The sequence below is a fragment of the Lagenorhynchus albirostris genome, chromosome 4, assembly GCF_949774975.1.
Source record: "Lagenorhynchus albirostris chromosome 4, mLagAlb1.1, whole genome shotgun sequence".
NCBI lineage: Eukaryota > Metazoa > Chordata > Mammalia > Artiodactyla > Delphinidae > Lagenorhynchus > Lagenorhynchus albirostris.
This window is the reverse complement of record NC_083098.1, coordinates 130427161-130441704: the sequence shown is the minus strand read 5'-3', so window position 1 is coordinate 130441704 and position 14544 is coordinate 130427161. Positions and strand designations below refer to the sequence as shown.

The window sequence follows — 14544 nt, the reverse complement described above, 5'->3', positions numbered from 1 at the left end:
TGTGAATCAAAGAAGATGGGAACAAGAATAATGAAAGTTGACTTATGTGAAACCCACAAATCTCTCCTAGTTTTAACCCAAAGAGTCATGTAAGATGACTGCTTTCCTCTCCAACCCCTCCATTCCCCGCCCCCCAGCACACCACAACACCCCTACCAGATTTTGCTGTTTTATGTGATTGCCACTAGACTGAAAATTCTTACCTTTATCCCAACTTTTGAGAAAATGAGGAAACACTAACCACCTGGTCTAATAATTACCAGTTCCAAAGAATGATATCCTTTGCGGAGAGTGCCCAATTATTATTGATTAAGTCTACCAACTCCTACTGAGGGGATTACTTTTTCTTGAACATTAGCAAATCCTGCCTGTATCTACACAACACCACAAGCCAATTAATAAGAAAATTCCAACACTTAAAAGCTATTTTGTCCATGTAGTGGTATGCAAACGGTTTTTGGTTTCAGGAGGTTTTGTTCTCTTTTCTCTTCATTTCAAATATTTTTTTTTTCCACTGAATTGACCCTGAATGGGGTATCATGTAGACACAGATTAGGTCAATAGAAAGTGAGTATCTTTTTGAAGGTCACACAAATAACGCATAGAATTCAGATAGCAAGGCAAGAGCAAGTACAGGGGTGAGGGAGGCTACTCTCCACAGAGCACTGCATAACAAACAAGAAATAGGAGTCAAGAATCTTATCCTCAAGGAATTTAACTGGGGAGATAGAGCACGTAAAACCATGACGGGTCTCAACCCTGTTACCCTTGTCTGTTTGACTTTGGGCTTGTCACGTCACCTCTGTGGGCCTTCACATTAACCTTACCTGTAAAAGTGACAGAGTGGGATTTAATCAATCCAAGGTTAGCTCAAAAACAGGGACTAGGAGGCAAAATGTAAGGGGGTGCCAAAAAAATGCAATAATCAGGATAAATAATCGTTTAACGTGATTTTGTTAATGAACAAACTATGCCCCAAAGCCTACCCGCCTTTTTTTTAAATAGTTTTGTTGGAATCAGGGCCAGAATCAGGGTGAAGTGAGTGAGGCAGAGTTGTTCAAATGCAGGGTCAGATCCTGTCTTCATTGAAAATTTCCACACAGTGTTTATCAAGGGTTTTTTTTTCTTTGCACTAATTTTGATTTTTTTAAATATTGCATTAAAATAGCATTTATCTTTATTACTGAGGTTTTTGAAACTCTGTTAAATTCTGTGCCCGAGATGAAGGGCTCACTCACGTTACCTTAAATCCAGCCCTTCAAGACTCTAAGAAATACTAAAAATAAAATACTAGGAAAAATATGAAATGCATACATAATAAATTATTGAAATCATTGGCCAGCAAGTACCTTTAGTATCTAATAGATATACATTTTATCTTAAACATACAAATTCCACAAGCAGCCTAATACTATAAAAGCTCAAAGCAGGAAAATTATCTCTACAGGCAGAATGGCAATATATGAAGAAATTTTTATTCATAAAATACTGACAAATCCAGAAGCTAGTGCTTGGTTTTCTTCCCCTCATGGTATGGCTGGGCTGTGTTTAGTCTGGCCATTCCATTTCATAGCCAAATCTCGGCATGTTAGAAAATGCAGACTGAGACACCTCAGCTTCCACCTACTGCTTAGTATTGTTGACCTGAAATAAACAGACTACCAGATATTTCTCCTGCAAAGATGGGTTTATTCAGGATCAGCAGAGAACTGCAACTCATGGTCTGCAACCATGGCGAGCCACATGCAAGTCCCCACGTGGCAAGGGCAGGAGAACACTTTCATAGGGAGGAAAAGGAAGTTGGGAGGGTTATAGTAAAGCAGTGTCCATGGTTTTTCATTGGCTGATTCCTTGCCAGGAAAGAAAAGGAGTCTTTCTTCTTCTTCTTGGGCTCTGCTATCATCACAGGGTGTGAGAGCTCCTCATTCTATTTAGTTGAGGTTTCTGTTTATTATTTTTTTATAGTATGTTGAGAAGAATAGTCTTTTTAGAAAGGTACAAATAGTGTCAAGTATATCTTTTTTTTTTAATTTATTTATTTATTTTATTTTTGGCTGTGTTGGGTCTTCAGTGCTGTGCACTGGCTTTCTCTAGTTGTGGCGAGCAGGGGCTACTCTTCATTGCGGTGCATGGGCTTCCCATTGCAATGGCTTCTCTTGTTGTGGAGCACGGGCTCTAGGCGTGCGGGCTTCAGTAGTTGCAGCACACCGGCTCAGTAGTTGTGGCTCATGGGCTCTAGAGCGCAGGCTCAGCAGTTGTGGCACACGGGCTTAGTTGCTCTGTGGCACGTGGGAACTTCCCAGACCAGGGATCGAACCCGTGTCCCCTACATGGGCAGGCAGATTCTTAACCACTGCTCCACCAGGAAAGTCCCTCAAGTATATCCTAAGCTGAATTTCTCGCCTTTCTTAAAAGGCAAACCCTTCCTTGACTCCTTAGAAATGCCTGATTTCCCTGGTTTTGCTTCTGTCCAGAGCTAGCTTTCCCACGCTGCATAGGCCTGTCTCACAGGCCATATCTGTGAAACTGGTCCACTCAGAAGTCAGTAAAGCATGAACTCTAAGGCCTAACTTAACGGAGGTGTCATGCTCACACTGGAGGAATGGGGAAGCATGGGGTTTGTGAGATGTGAGATGTAGAGCTCTTGAGAACACTGTGTATTTCCCCTTTATATTGATACATGCAAGGCCCCAACTGGTATTTCCCTCTTTTAATTCATCTACCATAGGTATAAGTCCCCTGATGTACAGTTCAAGGTTAAAGAGAGTAGCTTGAATTAGTATTTACTTACTGCATAAACAAAATCAACTCCTGTTGGAATTATAAGCAGTAGAGCATTACCATCAAAATTACAACAGCTTCTAATGAACAAAGAAGCATGTGTGAGAACTTACAGAAACCCTCATCTCTAAACAGAGTTGAGGGAGAATTAAGGGGAACAGTGTCGGAGCAGATCAGATTGAAACCCCACATCTTGTCACAACAAGAGAGAAAATGTGAACATGTCCTAAATAAAACAGTGTATCTCTTTATTTATTGATTTATTGATGCTTCTTCAGTTGCCATTGGCTTTTTACCTTCTAAATATCTGAAAAGTAGATAATGAAAGAGGTAGAGTGAATAAAGAAGTGGCTGGAGTATATCTAGTTATTGCCAATAGCTATCTTCCAACCTCTTGCTCAACCACAAGTCCCAATATTGGAACAATAATTATCTAGTATTTCATTAGTATACTCTAACACAAATCCCCTGCAAAACTTACAAAGAGTGGAAGGTAAAATAAAATTTTCTTCAAAAACAATTACCATTTCACCTCCTAAAAGATAATTCTTCTATCATGTACAGCTCTCAAGTTCAATCATCCTTACTTTTCCAACCTTACTAAGGTTTATCCTAAGAAATCTTTAGATCAGAAAAATAGTCATCAGTCCCCTAGAGAGATAATTAATGAAAACTAAAATATTTTATCTGAGGATACACAGACCTATAACTTTCTGTAAATTTATCTTAATTTCACCCCAATATTTGTCTTAGATATTAATATAATTTCATGCTTTTTATCTTTATGAATATCTACATGAACCTAGTGAAAAATGAAAAATTATGGGAAAGGTAATGCATTTGTTTATGATCCTGCTGTAATTATTTTAAATGTCCTTAAAAAGCTTTCCACAACCTAAATGGCCATCAATAGAGGACTTATTGAATAACTATGGAACATCTATTCCATGGAATACTATGCAGCTACAAAAAGGAATGAGGTTGATCTCTGCATATTATTAGTCAGTGATTTCCAGAATACATTGTTAAGTAAGACCAAAAAAAGGAGGAAAGTGTGTAGAGTGTATTACTGCTCATCTAAGAAAGGGTAGATATAAATATATTCACATTCCTGAAATAAAAGATGAAGGCTTAAATTACAATTTTTTAAATAAAAACTGATAAGGGAATAGAATTAAGGAGATATGGTACGAAGCTGAATTTTTTTTAATATACTGTGTTTTGTGGCCATGACTCTGGGGCCACATAAATACATAATTATAAAATGAAACTACAGTTTAAAAAATTGCTAAAAATAAAAGGAAACAAACAAATAGAAATTTGCATCCTTTTTTGGCAAAACTACACAGAGAAACTATTTAAAATAACCCTGTAACACAATAGTATATCATCAGTGAGGGAGGCTCTAGGAATAAATATATAAACATGCAAAAATGAAACCAAAGGTGAGTGCACCTTTTCAATAATAATTTCATTGCTGGTAGGTTGCTATTGTTATCCTGAAATTATTATGTGTGTATCGTGGAATAAAAGAAACCAGTAGTTTTATACTGGTGTCATTGAGAAGAAACTAGATTTTCAATATTAAAAAAATAAATAAAAAGCCCAATCAGAGGCAACCCTGTAGCCCTGATTTTAAATTGCATGTAGCAGGATGAACTCACAATGCAGGGTTTTGTTTTTTTTTAATTTAGATTTCTAACTCTGTTTTTGTAAAGGCTAGAAACAATGACCAACCAAATAGCAATGATCACCATAGTACCCAGATTATATGTTCTTGAAATACCATTGACCACTAAATGGAACCAGAGCATCTTAGAAAATGGCTAATTTCAGATCTGAGGTATCATATGTCCAAGATGATCCTGAAATACCTGATCGCACACCAGAACACCATAACACTATCAGAGACTCGTAGGATCGTAGCAAGAGCGCTCAGGAGATAGTCTGAATAAACCCCCTCTGGCCAAGGATGAACCAATTTGAGCATAAACAAGAATAACTACAATAAATTAAAATGCAAATTATGACTACATAACAACAACAAAAAACACATGAGGATGAGGACGCATCACTTTTGGAGAATGCTAAGGAAACAATTTATTATTTTGACAGCTGATAATAGAGAGTAAGAATTAAAGAATTTTTCTGTCTTTTCTGTATAAACTGAAACTCATAGTAGCAACATAGCTGTTAAGAGGAAGTTTCTCTTTACAAAAATATTCCAACTAATAAGTAAAGAAAAAAATAATAGAATAATAGCATTATCACTTTGCAGCCTTTAATGAATTAGTGGGTCTACAGCTATACTATCCAATATGGTAGCTACTAGACACAGGTGGCTATTTACATTTCAATTTACAGTAATTAAAATTTTTTAAATTAAAGATTCAGTTTCTCAATCACATTAGCCACATTTAAGAGCTACATGTGGCTAGTGACTACTGTATTAAGATATAGAACAGATATGGAGCATTTAGTATAGCTATAGAACATATATGTACTGATATGGAACACTTCCATCACCACAGAAATTTCTGTTGGAAAGTCTACTCTACCCCTCAATGAACTTCAATTGCTACCAGACATTGAGTGACAGAAGTACACAATAGCACCTTGCAAAATATTAACAATGACAATGTTCTTCAACTGCTAGACAATGAACTTCAATTGCTACCAGATATTGAGTGACAGAAGTACACAATAGCACCTTGCAAAAAAACAAAAGAATAAAAGCAAAAAAAGAGGGCTTCCCTGGTGGCGCAGTGGTTGAGAGTCCGCCTGCCGATGCAGGGGACACGGGTTCGTGCCCCGATCCGGGAAGATCCCACATGCCGCGGAGCGGCTGGGCCTGTGAGCCATGGCCGCTGAGCCTGCGCATCCGGAGCCTGTGCTCCGCAACGGGAGAGGCCACAACAGTGAGAGGCCCGCATACCGCAAAAAAAAAAAAAAAAAAAAAAAAAGCAAAAAAAGAACAACAACAACAAATAAAACCTGAATAAAATGAAGCCTCTGGATCTAACTACCAATTTCCTGTATTTACAGGAAACACAGGGGACAGAGGAATGAATTACACAACACTATGGGGATCCAGTCGGCAAATTCCAGACCGTGGAACCCTGCTCAGAACAAATGATGCACTTTTCTTAACAAAAATAATACCCAAAAAAACGGATGGAGGAGGAAACAAATCTCATAAATTCCATGAAATGTAAGAAACATATCAAACAAAATTACAATCCATAGCCCTCATTAAAAGCCTGTTTCAAACAGACTGTAAAATAAATAATTACAAATTTTAAAACAAGCGTGGAAATTTGAACACTGACTGGATATTTGCTGATATTAAGGAACTATTGCTAACTTTGGGCATGCTTAAAAATAGGGATATTTGAAGCATCCTTACCTTTTAGGTACATACTGAAACACAGATGAAGTGATACAATGCTTGGACTTTGCTTCAAAGTGATCTGGATGTGGGACCTTGGGGAAGTAATAAATAAAACAAGATTAGCTGTGACTTGTTTGTTGGAGCTGGATGATGGGTACATGGAAGCTCATTATATTTTCCTCTCTACTTTTGTGTATGTTTGAAATTTTCTATAATACAGACTTAAAATTTTTCATTGTGTCAGCCAATTATGATCCACTGTCATATAAAATCTGCTAATTACAGATGAACTAGTAGAAATATTTAACCATTCCTCATCTGTGATGAAACAATTTATACTCCAATGTACATTCCAAATCTTGGTAAAGCTCTTTGCAACACAAACCTCCAATATAGGATGCTTAAACTTTAGATTAAGTATAAGATTTTTTTTTTGCAAACAACAAATGAAAATATTTGTCTTAATTAAAACGTTTCTCAGTTAAAAGGAAAAAAAAAAGTTAGACATCACTCAATATGACACCAGTAGGGGGAGATAGATGCTGGATTTCCTCTGAAATTTTTTTTCAAAAAATAACCTAAATTTAATATGATAGTCTGGATTATTTGGGGGTTGAGGGGGTGAGGAGAGAACATTCTCCTGGGTTTTCAGTAAAAAGCATGTCTCCACCCTCAATTCTTTTCCCTTCATTTCCAAGAAAGGAACTGCTGTTCACTCTGCATCATTACAATCCATTTGCTAGCCTAAATACATGTTCAAATTACGGTAATAACACTATCCAAACTGTCCTTCTGCCACTTTTATCTCTTTAATGGACTTCCTAGATGTTATTTAAGTGTTTTTTAAGTACCCCTTTTACTCTCCCATGTGTAATGCTAACGTAACATTTGGCTTAAACTAGTACTCTAGTAAATAATGTCATTCATCTATGCAATTATCTCTTGAATGTCTACTATGTGCAGGGTACTATGGTCAGAGCTGGAATTATCATGAAGAACAAGAATTAATTTCTACCCTCAAATAGTTTACAGTTTAGTAGGAGAGCACAGTACACAGTAGGATAAAATAGGGGAGTACAGGATTGTATGGGAGCCCACGGAAGGGCAGTTAACCCATTTGGAGAAAGACTTCCCAAATGGAACATACCATCTACGTCTTTCATTTATTCATCAATTTGTTTAATTACTCAACATATACTGATTTTATCTACCCAATACATGCATATCGAGCATCTTTTATGAACAAGATATAGTGTCCTCTTGATTCAGACCTCCATAAACTTTTCCTGCTCAGGATACACCATCTTTGACAGAGTGTACCTGCCTGTAACAATATTTTCAATATAAATTCTTCCTTCTGCTAGAAAACCCCAGTGGTATTCATATATTACTTCTGGGAATTGTGACCTAATTTTTAAAAAAATTTTATGTTAGACCCTAACCGGATACACTCTTTCTTTACTGATATATAAAACTAACCGGATATATAAAACTAACCGGATACACTCTTTCTTTACTGATTACACAATTTCTTATGTTCTTTAACCAATTCATTTAAAATATTCTTCTTACAGTATGGGACTGGCACAAAAACAGAAATATAGATCAATGGAACAGGACAGAAAGCCCAGAGATAAACCCACGCACATATGGCCACCTTATCTTTGATAAAGGAGGCAAGAATATACAATGGAGAAAAGACAGCCTCTTCAACACATAGTGCTGGGAAAACTGGTCAGCTACATGTAAAAGAATGAAATTAGAACACTCCCTAACACCATACACAAAAATAAACTCAAAATGGATTAAAGACCTAAATGTGGGCTTCCCTGGTGGCACAGTGGTTGAGAGTCCGCCTGCCGATGCAGGGGACATGGGTTCGTGCCCCGGTCCAGGAAGATCCCACATGCCGCGGAGCGGCTAGGCCCGTGAGCCATGGCCGTTGAGCCTGTGCGTCTGGAGCCTGTGGAGGAGGCACAGCAACAGGGGTGCGGAGGAGAGCAGAGGAGAGCATAGCAACAGGGGTGCGGAGGGCAAAGCAGCGAGATTCCCGCACAGAGGATCGGTGCCGACCAGCACTCACCAGCCCGAGAGGCTTGTCTGCTCACCCGCCGGGGCGGGCGGGGGTTGGGAGCTGAGGCTCGGGCTTCGGTCGGATCCCAGGAAGAGGACTGGGGTTGGTGGCGTGAACACAGCCTGCAGGGGTTTAGTGCACCACGGCTAGCTGGGAGGGAGTCCAGGGAAAAGTCTGGACCTGCCGAAGAGGCAAGAGACTTTTTCTTCCCTCTTTGTTTCCTGGTGCGTGAGGAGAGGGGATTAAGAGCGCTGCTAAAAGGAGCTGCAGAGATGGGCGCGAGCCACAGCTAAAAGCGCAGACGCCAGAGACGGGCGCGAGACGCTAAGGCCGCTGCTGCCGCCACCAAGAAGCCTGTGTGCGAGCACAGGTCACTCTCCACGCCTACCTTCCGGGGAGCCTGTGCAGCCCGCCACTGCCAGGGTCCCGGGATCCAAGGACAACTTCCCCGGGAGAACGCACGGCGCGCCTCAGGCTGGTGCAACGTCACGCAGGCCTCTGCCGCCGCAGGCCCGCCCCGCACGCAGTGCCCCTCCCTCCTCCCCGCCTGAGTGAGCCAGAGCCCCCGAAGCAGCGGCTCCTTTAACCCCGTTCTGTCTGAGCGAAGAACAGACGCCCTCCGGCGACCTACACGGAGAGGCGGCGCCAAATCCAAAGCTGAGCCTCTGGGAGCTGTGAGAACAAAGAAGAGAAAGGGAAATCTCTCCCAGCAACCTCAGAAGCAGCGGTTTAAAGCTCCACAGTCAACTTGATGTACCCTGCATCTGTGGAATACATGAATAGACAACGACTCATCCCAAATTGAGGAGGTGGACTTCAAGGGCAAGATTTATGATTTTTTCCCCTTTTCCTCTTTTTGTGACTCTGTATGTGTATGCTTCTGTGTGAGATTTTGTCTGTATAGCTTTGCTTCCACCATTTGTCCTAGGGTTCTATCCGTCCGTTATTTTTTTATTATTATTTTTAAAAAAATTTTTTCCTAATAATTATTTTTTATTTTAATAACTTTATTACATTTTATCTTACTTTATTTTATTTTACTTTATCTTCTTTCTTTCTTTTTTCATCCTTCCCTCCTTCCTTCCTTCCTCCCTCCTGCCCTCCCTCCCTCCCTCCCTTCTTTCTTTCTTTCTTTCTTTCTACTTCTACTAATTCTTTCTTTCTACTTTTTCTCCCTTTTATTCTGAGCCGTGTGGATGAAAGGCTCTTGGTGCTGCAGCCAGGAGTCAGTGCTGTGCCTCTGAGGTGGGAGAGCCAACTTCAGGACACTGGTCCACAAGAGACCTCCCAGCTCCACATAATATCAAACAGCGAAAATCTCCCAGAGATCTCCATCTCAAAACCAGCACCCAGCTTCACTCAATGACGTGCAAGCTACAATGCTGGACATCCTATGCCAAACAACTAGCAAGACAGGAACACAACCCCACCCATTAGCAGAGAGGCTGCCTAAAATCATAATAAGTCCACAGACACCCCAAAACACACCACCAGACGTGGACCTGCCCACCAGAAAGACAAGATCCATCCTCATCCACCAGAACACAGGCACTAGTCCCCTCCACCAGGAAGCCTACACAACCCACTGAACCAACCTTAGCCACTGGGGACAGACACCAAGAATAACGGGAACTACGAACCTGCAGCCTACAAAAAGGAGACCCCAAACACAGTAAGACAAGCAAAATGAGAAGACAGAAAAACACACAGCAGATGAAAGAGCAAGATAAAAACCCACCAGACCTAACAAATGAAGAGGAAATAGGCAGTCTACCTGAAAAAGAATTCAGAATAATGATAGTAAAGATGATCCAAAATCTTGGAAATAGAATAGACAAAATGCAAGAAACATTTAACAAGGACCTAGACCAACTAAAGATGAAACACACAACGATGAACAAAACAATAAATGAAATGAAAAATACTCTAGATGGGATCAATAGCAGAATAACTGAGGTAGAAGAATGGATAAGTGACCTGGAAGATAAAATAGTGGAAATAACTACTGCAGAGCAGAATAAAGAAAAAAGAATGAAAAGAACTGAGGACAGTCTCGGAGACCTCTGGGACAATATTAAACGCACCAACATTCGAATTGTAGGGGTTCCAGAAAAAGAAGACAAAAAGAAAGGGACTGAGAAAATATTTGAAGAGATTATAGTTGAAAACTTCCCTAATATGGGAAAGGAAATAGTTAATCAAGTCCAGGAAGCACAGAGAGTCCCATACAGGATAAATCCAAGGAGAAATACGCCAAGACACATATTAATCAAACTGTCAAAAATCAAATACAAAGAAAACATATTAAAAGCAGCAAGGGAAAAACAACAAATAACACACAAGGGAATCCCCATAAGGCTAACACCTGATCTTTCAGCAAAAACTCTGCAAGCCAGAAGGGACTGGCAAGACATATTTAAAGTGATGAAGGAGAAAAACCTGCAACCAAGATTACTCTACCCAGCAAGGATCTCAGTCAGATTTGGTGGAGAAATTAAAACCTTTACAGACAAGCAAAAGCTGAGAGAGTTCAGCACCACCAAACCATCTTTACAACAACTGCTAAAGGAACTTCTCTAGGCAAGAAACACAAGAGAAGGAAAAGACCTACAATAACGAACCCAAAACAATTAAGAAAATAGGAATAGGAACATACATATCGATAATTACCTTAAATGTAAATGGACTAAATTCTCCCACCAAAAGACACAGATTAGCTGAATGGATACAAAAACAAGACCCATATATTTGCTGTCTACAAGAGACCCACTTCAGACCTAGAGACACATACAGACAAAGTAAGGGAATGGAAAAAGATATCCCATGCAAATGGAAACCAAAAGAAAGCTGGAGTAGCAATTCTCATATCAGAAAAAATAGACTTTAAAACAAACACTATTGCAAAAGACAAAGAAGGACACTACATAATGATCAAGGGATTGAACCAAGAAGAAGATATAACAATTGTAAATATTTATGCACCCAACATAGGAGCACCTCAATACATAAGGCAAATACTAACAGCCATAAAAGGGGAAATTGACAGTAACACATTCATAGTAGGGGACTTTAACACCCCATATTCACCAATGGACAGATCATCCATAATGAAAATAAATAAGGAAACACAAACTTTAAATGATACATTAAACAAGATGGACTTAATTGATATTTATAGGACATTCCATCCAAAAACAACAGAGTACACATTTCTCTCAACTGCTTATGGAACATTCTCCAGGATAGATCATATCTTGGGTCACAAATCAAGCCTTGGTAAATTTAAGAAAATTGAAATTGTATCAAGTATCGTTTCCAGCCACAACGCTATGAGACTAGATATCAATTATAGGAAAAGATCTGTAAAAAATACAAACACATGGAGGCTAAACAATACACTACTTAATAACGAAGTGATCACTGAAGAAATCAAAGAGGAAATAAATGATAATGGAGACACGAAGACCCAAAATCTATGGGATGCAGCAGAAGCAGTTCTAAGAGGAAAGTTTATAGCAACAAAACCCTACCTTAAGAAACAGGAAACATCTTGAATAAACAACCTAACCTTGCACCTAAAGCAATTAGAGGAATAAGAACAAAAAAATCCCAAAGTTAGCAGAAGGAAAGAAATCATAAAGATCAGATCAGAAATAAATGAAAAAGAAATGAAGGAAACGATAGCAAAGATCAATAAAACTAAAAACTGGTTCTTTGAGAATATAAACAAAATTGATAAACCATTAGGCAGACTCATCAAGAAAAAAAGGGAGAAGACTCAAACCAATAGAATTAGAAATGAAAAAGGAGAAGTAACAACTGACACTGAAGAAATACAAAAGATCATGAGAGATTACTACAAGCAACTCTATGCCAATAAAATGGACAACCTGGACGAAATGGAAAAATTCTTAGAAATGCACAACCTGTCAAGACTAAATCAGGAGGAAATAGAAAATATGAACAGAACAATCACAAGCACTGAAATTGAAACTGTGATTAAAAATCTTCCAACAGGGCTTCCCTGGTGGCACAGTGGTTGAGAGTCTGCCTGCCGATGCAGGGGACACGGGTTCGTGCCCCGGTCTGGGAAGATCCCACATGCCGTGGAGTGGCTGGGCCCGTGAGCCATGGCCGCTGAGCCTGCATGTCCAGAGCCTGTGTTCCGCAACGGGAGAGGCCACAACAGTGAGAGGCCCGCATACGGCAAAAACAAAAACAAAAACAAAAACATCTTCCAACAAATAAAAGCCCAGGACCAGATGGCTTCACAGGAGAATTCTATCAAACATTTAGAGAAGAGCTAACACCTATCCTTCTCAAACTCTTCCAAAATATAGCAGAGGGAGGAACACACCCAAACTCATTCTACGAGGCCGCCATCACTTTGATACCAAAACCAGACAAGGATGTCACAAAGAAAGAAAACTACAGGCCAACATCACTGATGAACATAGATGCAAAACTCCTCAACAAAATACTAGCAAACAGAATCCAACAGCACATTAAAAGGATCATACACCATGATCAAGTGGAGTTTATTCCAGGAATGCAAGGATTCTTTAATAAATGCAAATCAATCAATGTGATAAACCATATTAACAAATTGAAGGAGAAAAACCATATGATCATCTCAATAGATGCAGAGAAAGCTTTCGACAAAATTCAACACCTATTTATTATAAAAACCCTGGAGAAAGTAGGCATAGAGGGAACTTTCCTCAACATAATAAAGGCCATATATGACAAACCCACAGCCAACATCGTCCTCAATGGTGAAAAACTGAAAGCATTTCCAGTAAGATCAAGAAGCTAATCAACAAGACAATGTTGCCCACTCTCACCACTCTTATTCAACATAGTTTTGGAAGTTCTAGCCACAGCAATCAGAGAAGAAAAGGAAATAAAAGGAATCCAAATCAGAAAAGAAGAAGTAAAGCTGTCACTGTTTGCAGATGACATGATACTATACATAGAGAATCCGAAAGATGATACCAGAAAACTACTAGAGCTAATCAATGAATTTGGTAAAGTAGCAGGATACAAAATTAATGCACAGAAATCTCTGGCATTCCTATACACTAATGATGAAAAATCTGAAAGTGAAATTAAGAAAACACTCCCATTTACAATTGCAACAAAAAGAATAAAATATCTAGGAATAAACCTACCTAGGGAGACAAAAGACCTGTATGCAGAAAATTATAAGACACTGATGAAAGAAATGAAAGATGATACAAATAGATGGAGAGATATACCATGTTCTTGGATTGGAAGAATCAACATTTTGAAAATGACTGTACTACCCAAAGCAATCTACAGATTCAATGCAATCCCTATCAAACTACCACTGGTATTTTTCACAGAACTGGAACAAAAAATTTCACAATTTGTATGGAAACACAAAAGACCCCGAATAGCCAAAGCAATCTTGAGAACGAAAAATGGAGCTGGAGGAATCAGGCTCCCTGACTTCAGACTATACTACAAAGCTACAGTAATCAGGACAGTATGGTACTGGCACAGAAACAGAAAGATAGATCAATGGAACAGGATAGAAAGCCCAGAGATAAACCCATGCACATATGGTCACCTTATCTTTGATAAAGAAGGCAGGAATGTACAGTGGAGAAAGGACAGCCTCTTCAATAAGTGGTGCTGGGAAAACTGGACAGGTACATGTAAAAGTATAAGATTAGATCACTCCCTAACACCATACACAAAAATAAGCTCAAAATGGATTAAAGACCTAAATGTAAGGCCAGAAACTATCAAACTCTTAGAGTAAAATATAGGCCGAACACTCTATGACATAAATCACAGCAAGATCCTTTTTGATCCACCTCCTAGAGAAATGGAAATAAAAATAAACAAATGGGACCTAATGAAACTTAAAATCTTTTGCATAGCAAAGGAAACCATAAACAAGACCAAAAGACAACCCTCAGAATGGGAGGAAATATTTTCAAATGAAGCAACTTACAAAGGATTAGTCTCCAAAATTTATAAGCAGCTCATGCAGCTCAATAACAAAAAACAAACAACCCAATCCAAAAATGGGCAGGAGACCTAAATAGACATTTCTCCAAAGAAGATATACAGACTGCCAACAAACACATGAAAGAATGCTCAACATCATTAATCATTAGAGAAATGCAAATCAAAACTACAATGAGATGTCATCTCACACCAGTCAGAATGGCCATCATCAAAAAATCTAGAAACAATAAATGCTGGAGAGGGTGTGGAGAAAAGGGAACCCTCTTGCACTGTTGGTGGGAATGTAAATTGATACAGC

General features: G+C 39.0%; 1 long non-coding RNA gene across 1 annotated transcript in view; it reads right to left on the bottom strand.

Annotated features, from left to right (window-relative positions):
* The window catches only part of LOC132519503 (uncharacterized), a 238710-nt gene that overhangs the window by 182622 nt on the left and 41544 nt on the right, over positions 1-14544 (bottom strand). The window contains exon 2 of the long non-coding RNA XR_009540178.1: positions 6188-6264. This is a non-coding gene — a long non-coding RNA (uncharacterized LOC132519503). The remainder of the gene's footprint in view (positions 1-6187; positions 6265-14544) is intronic.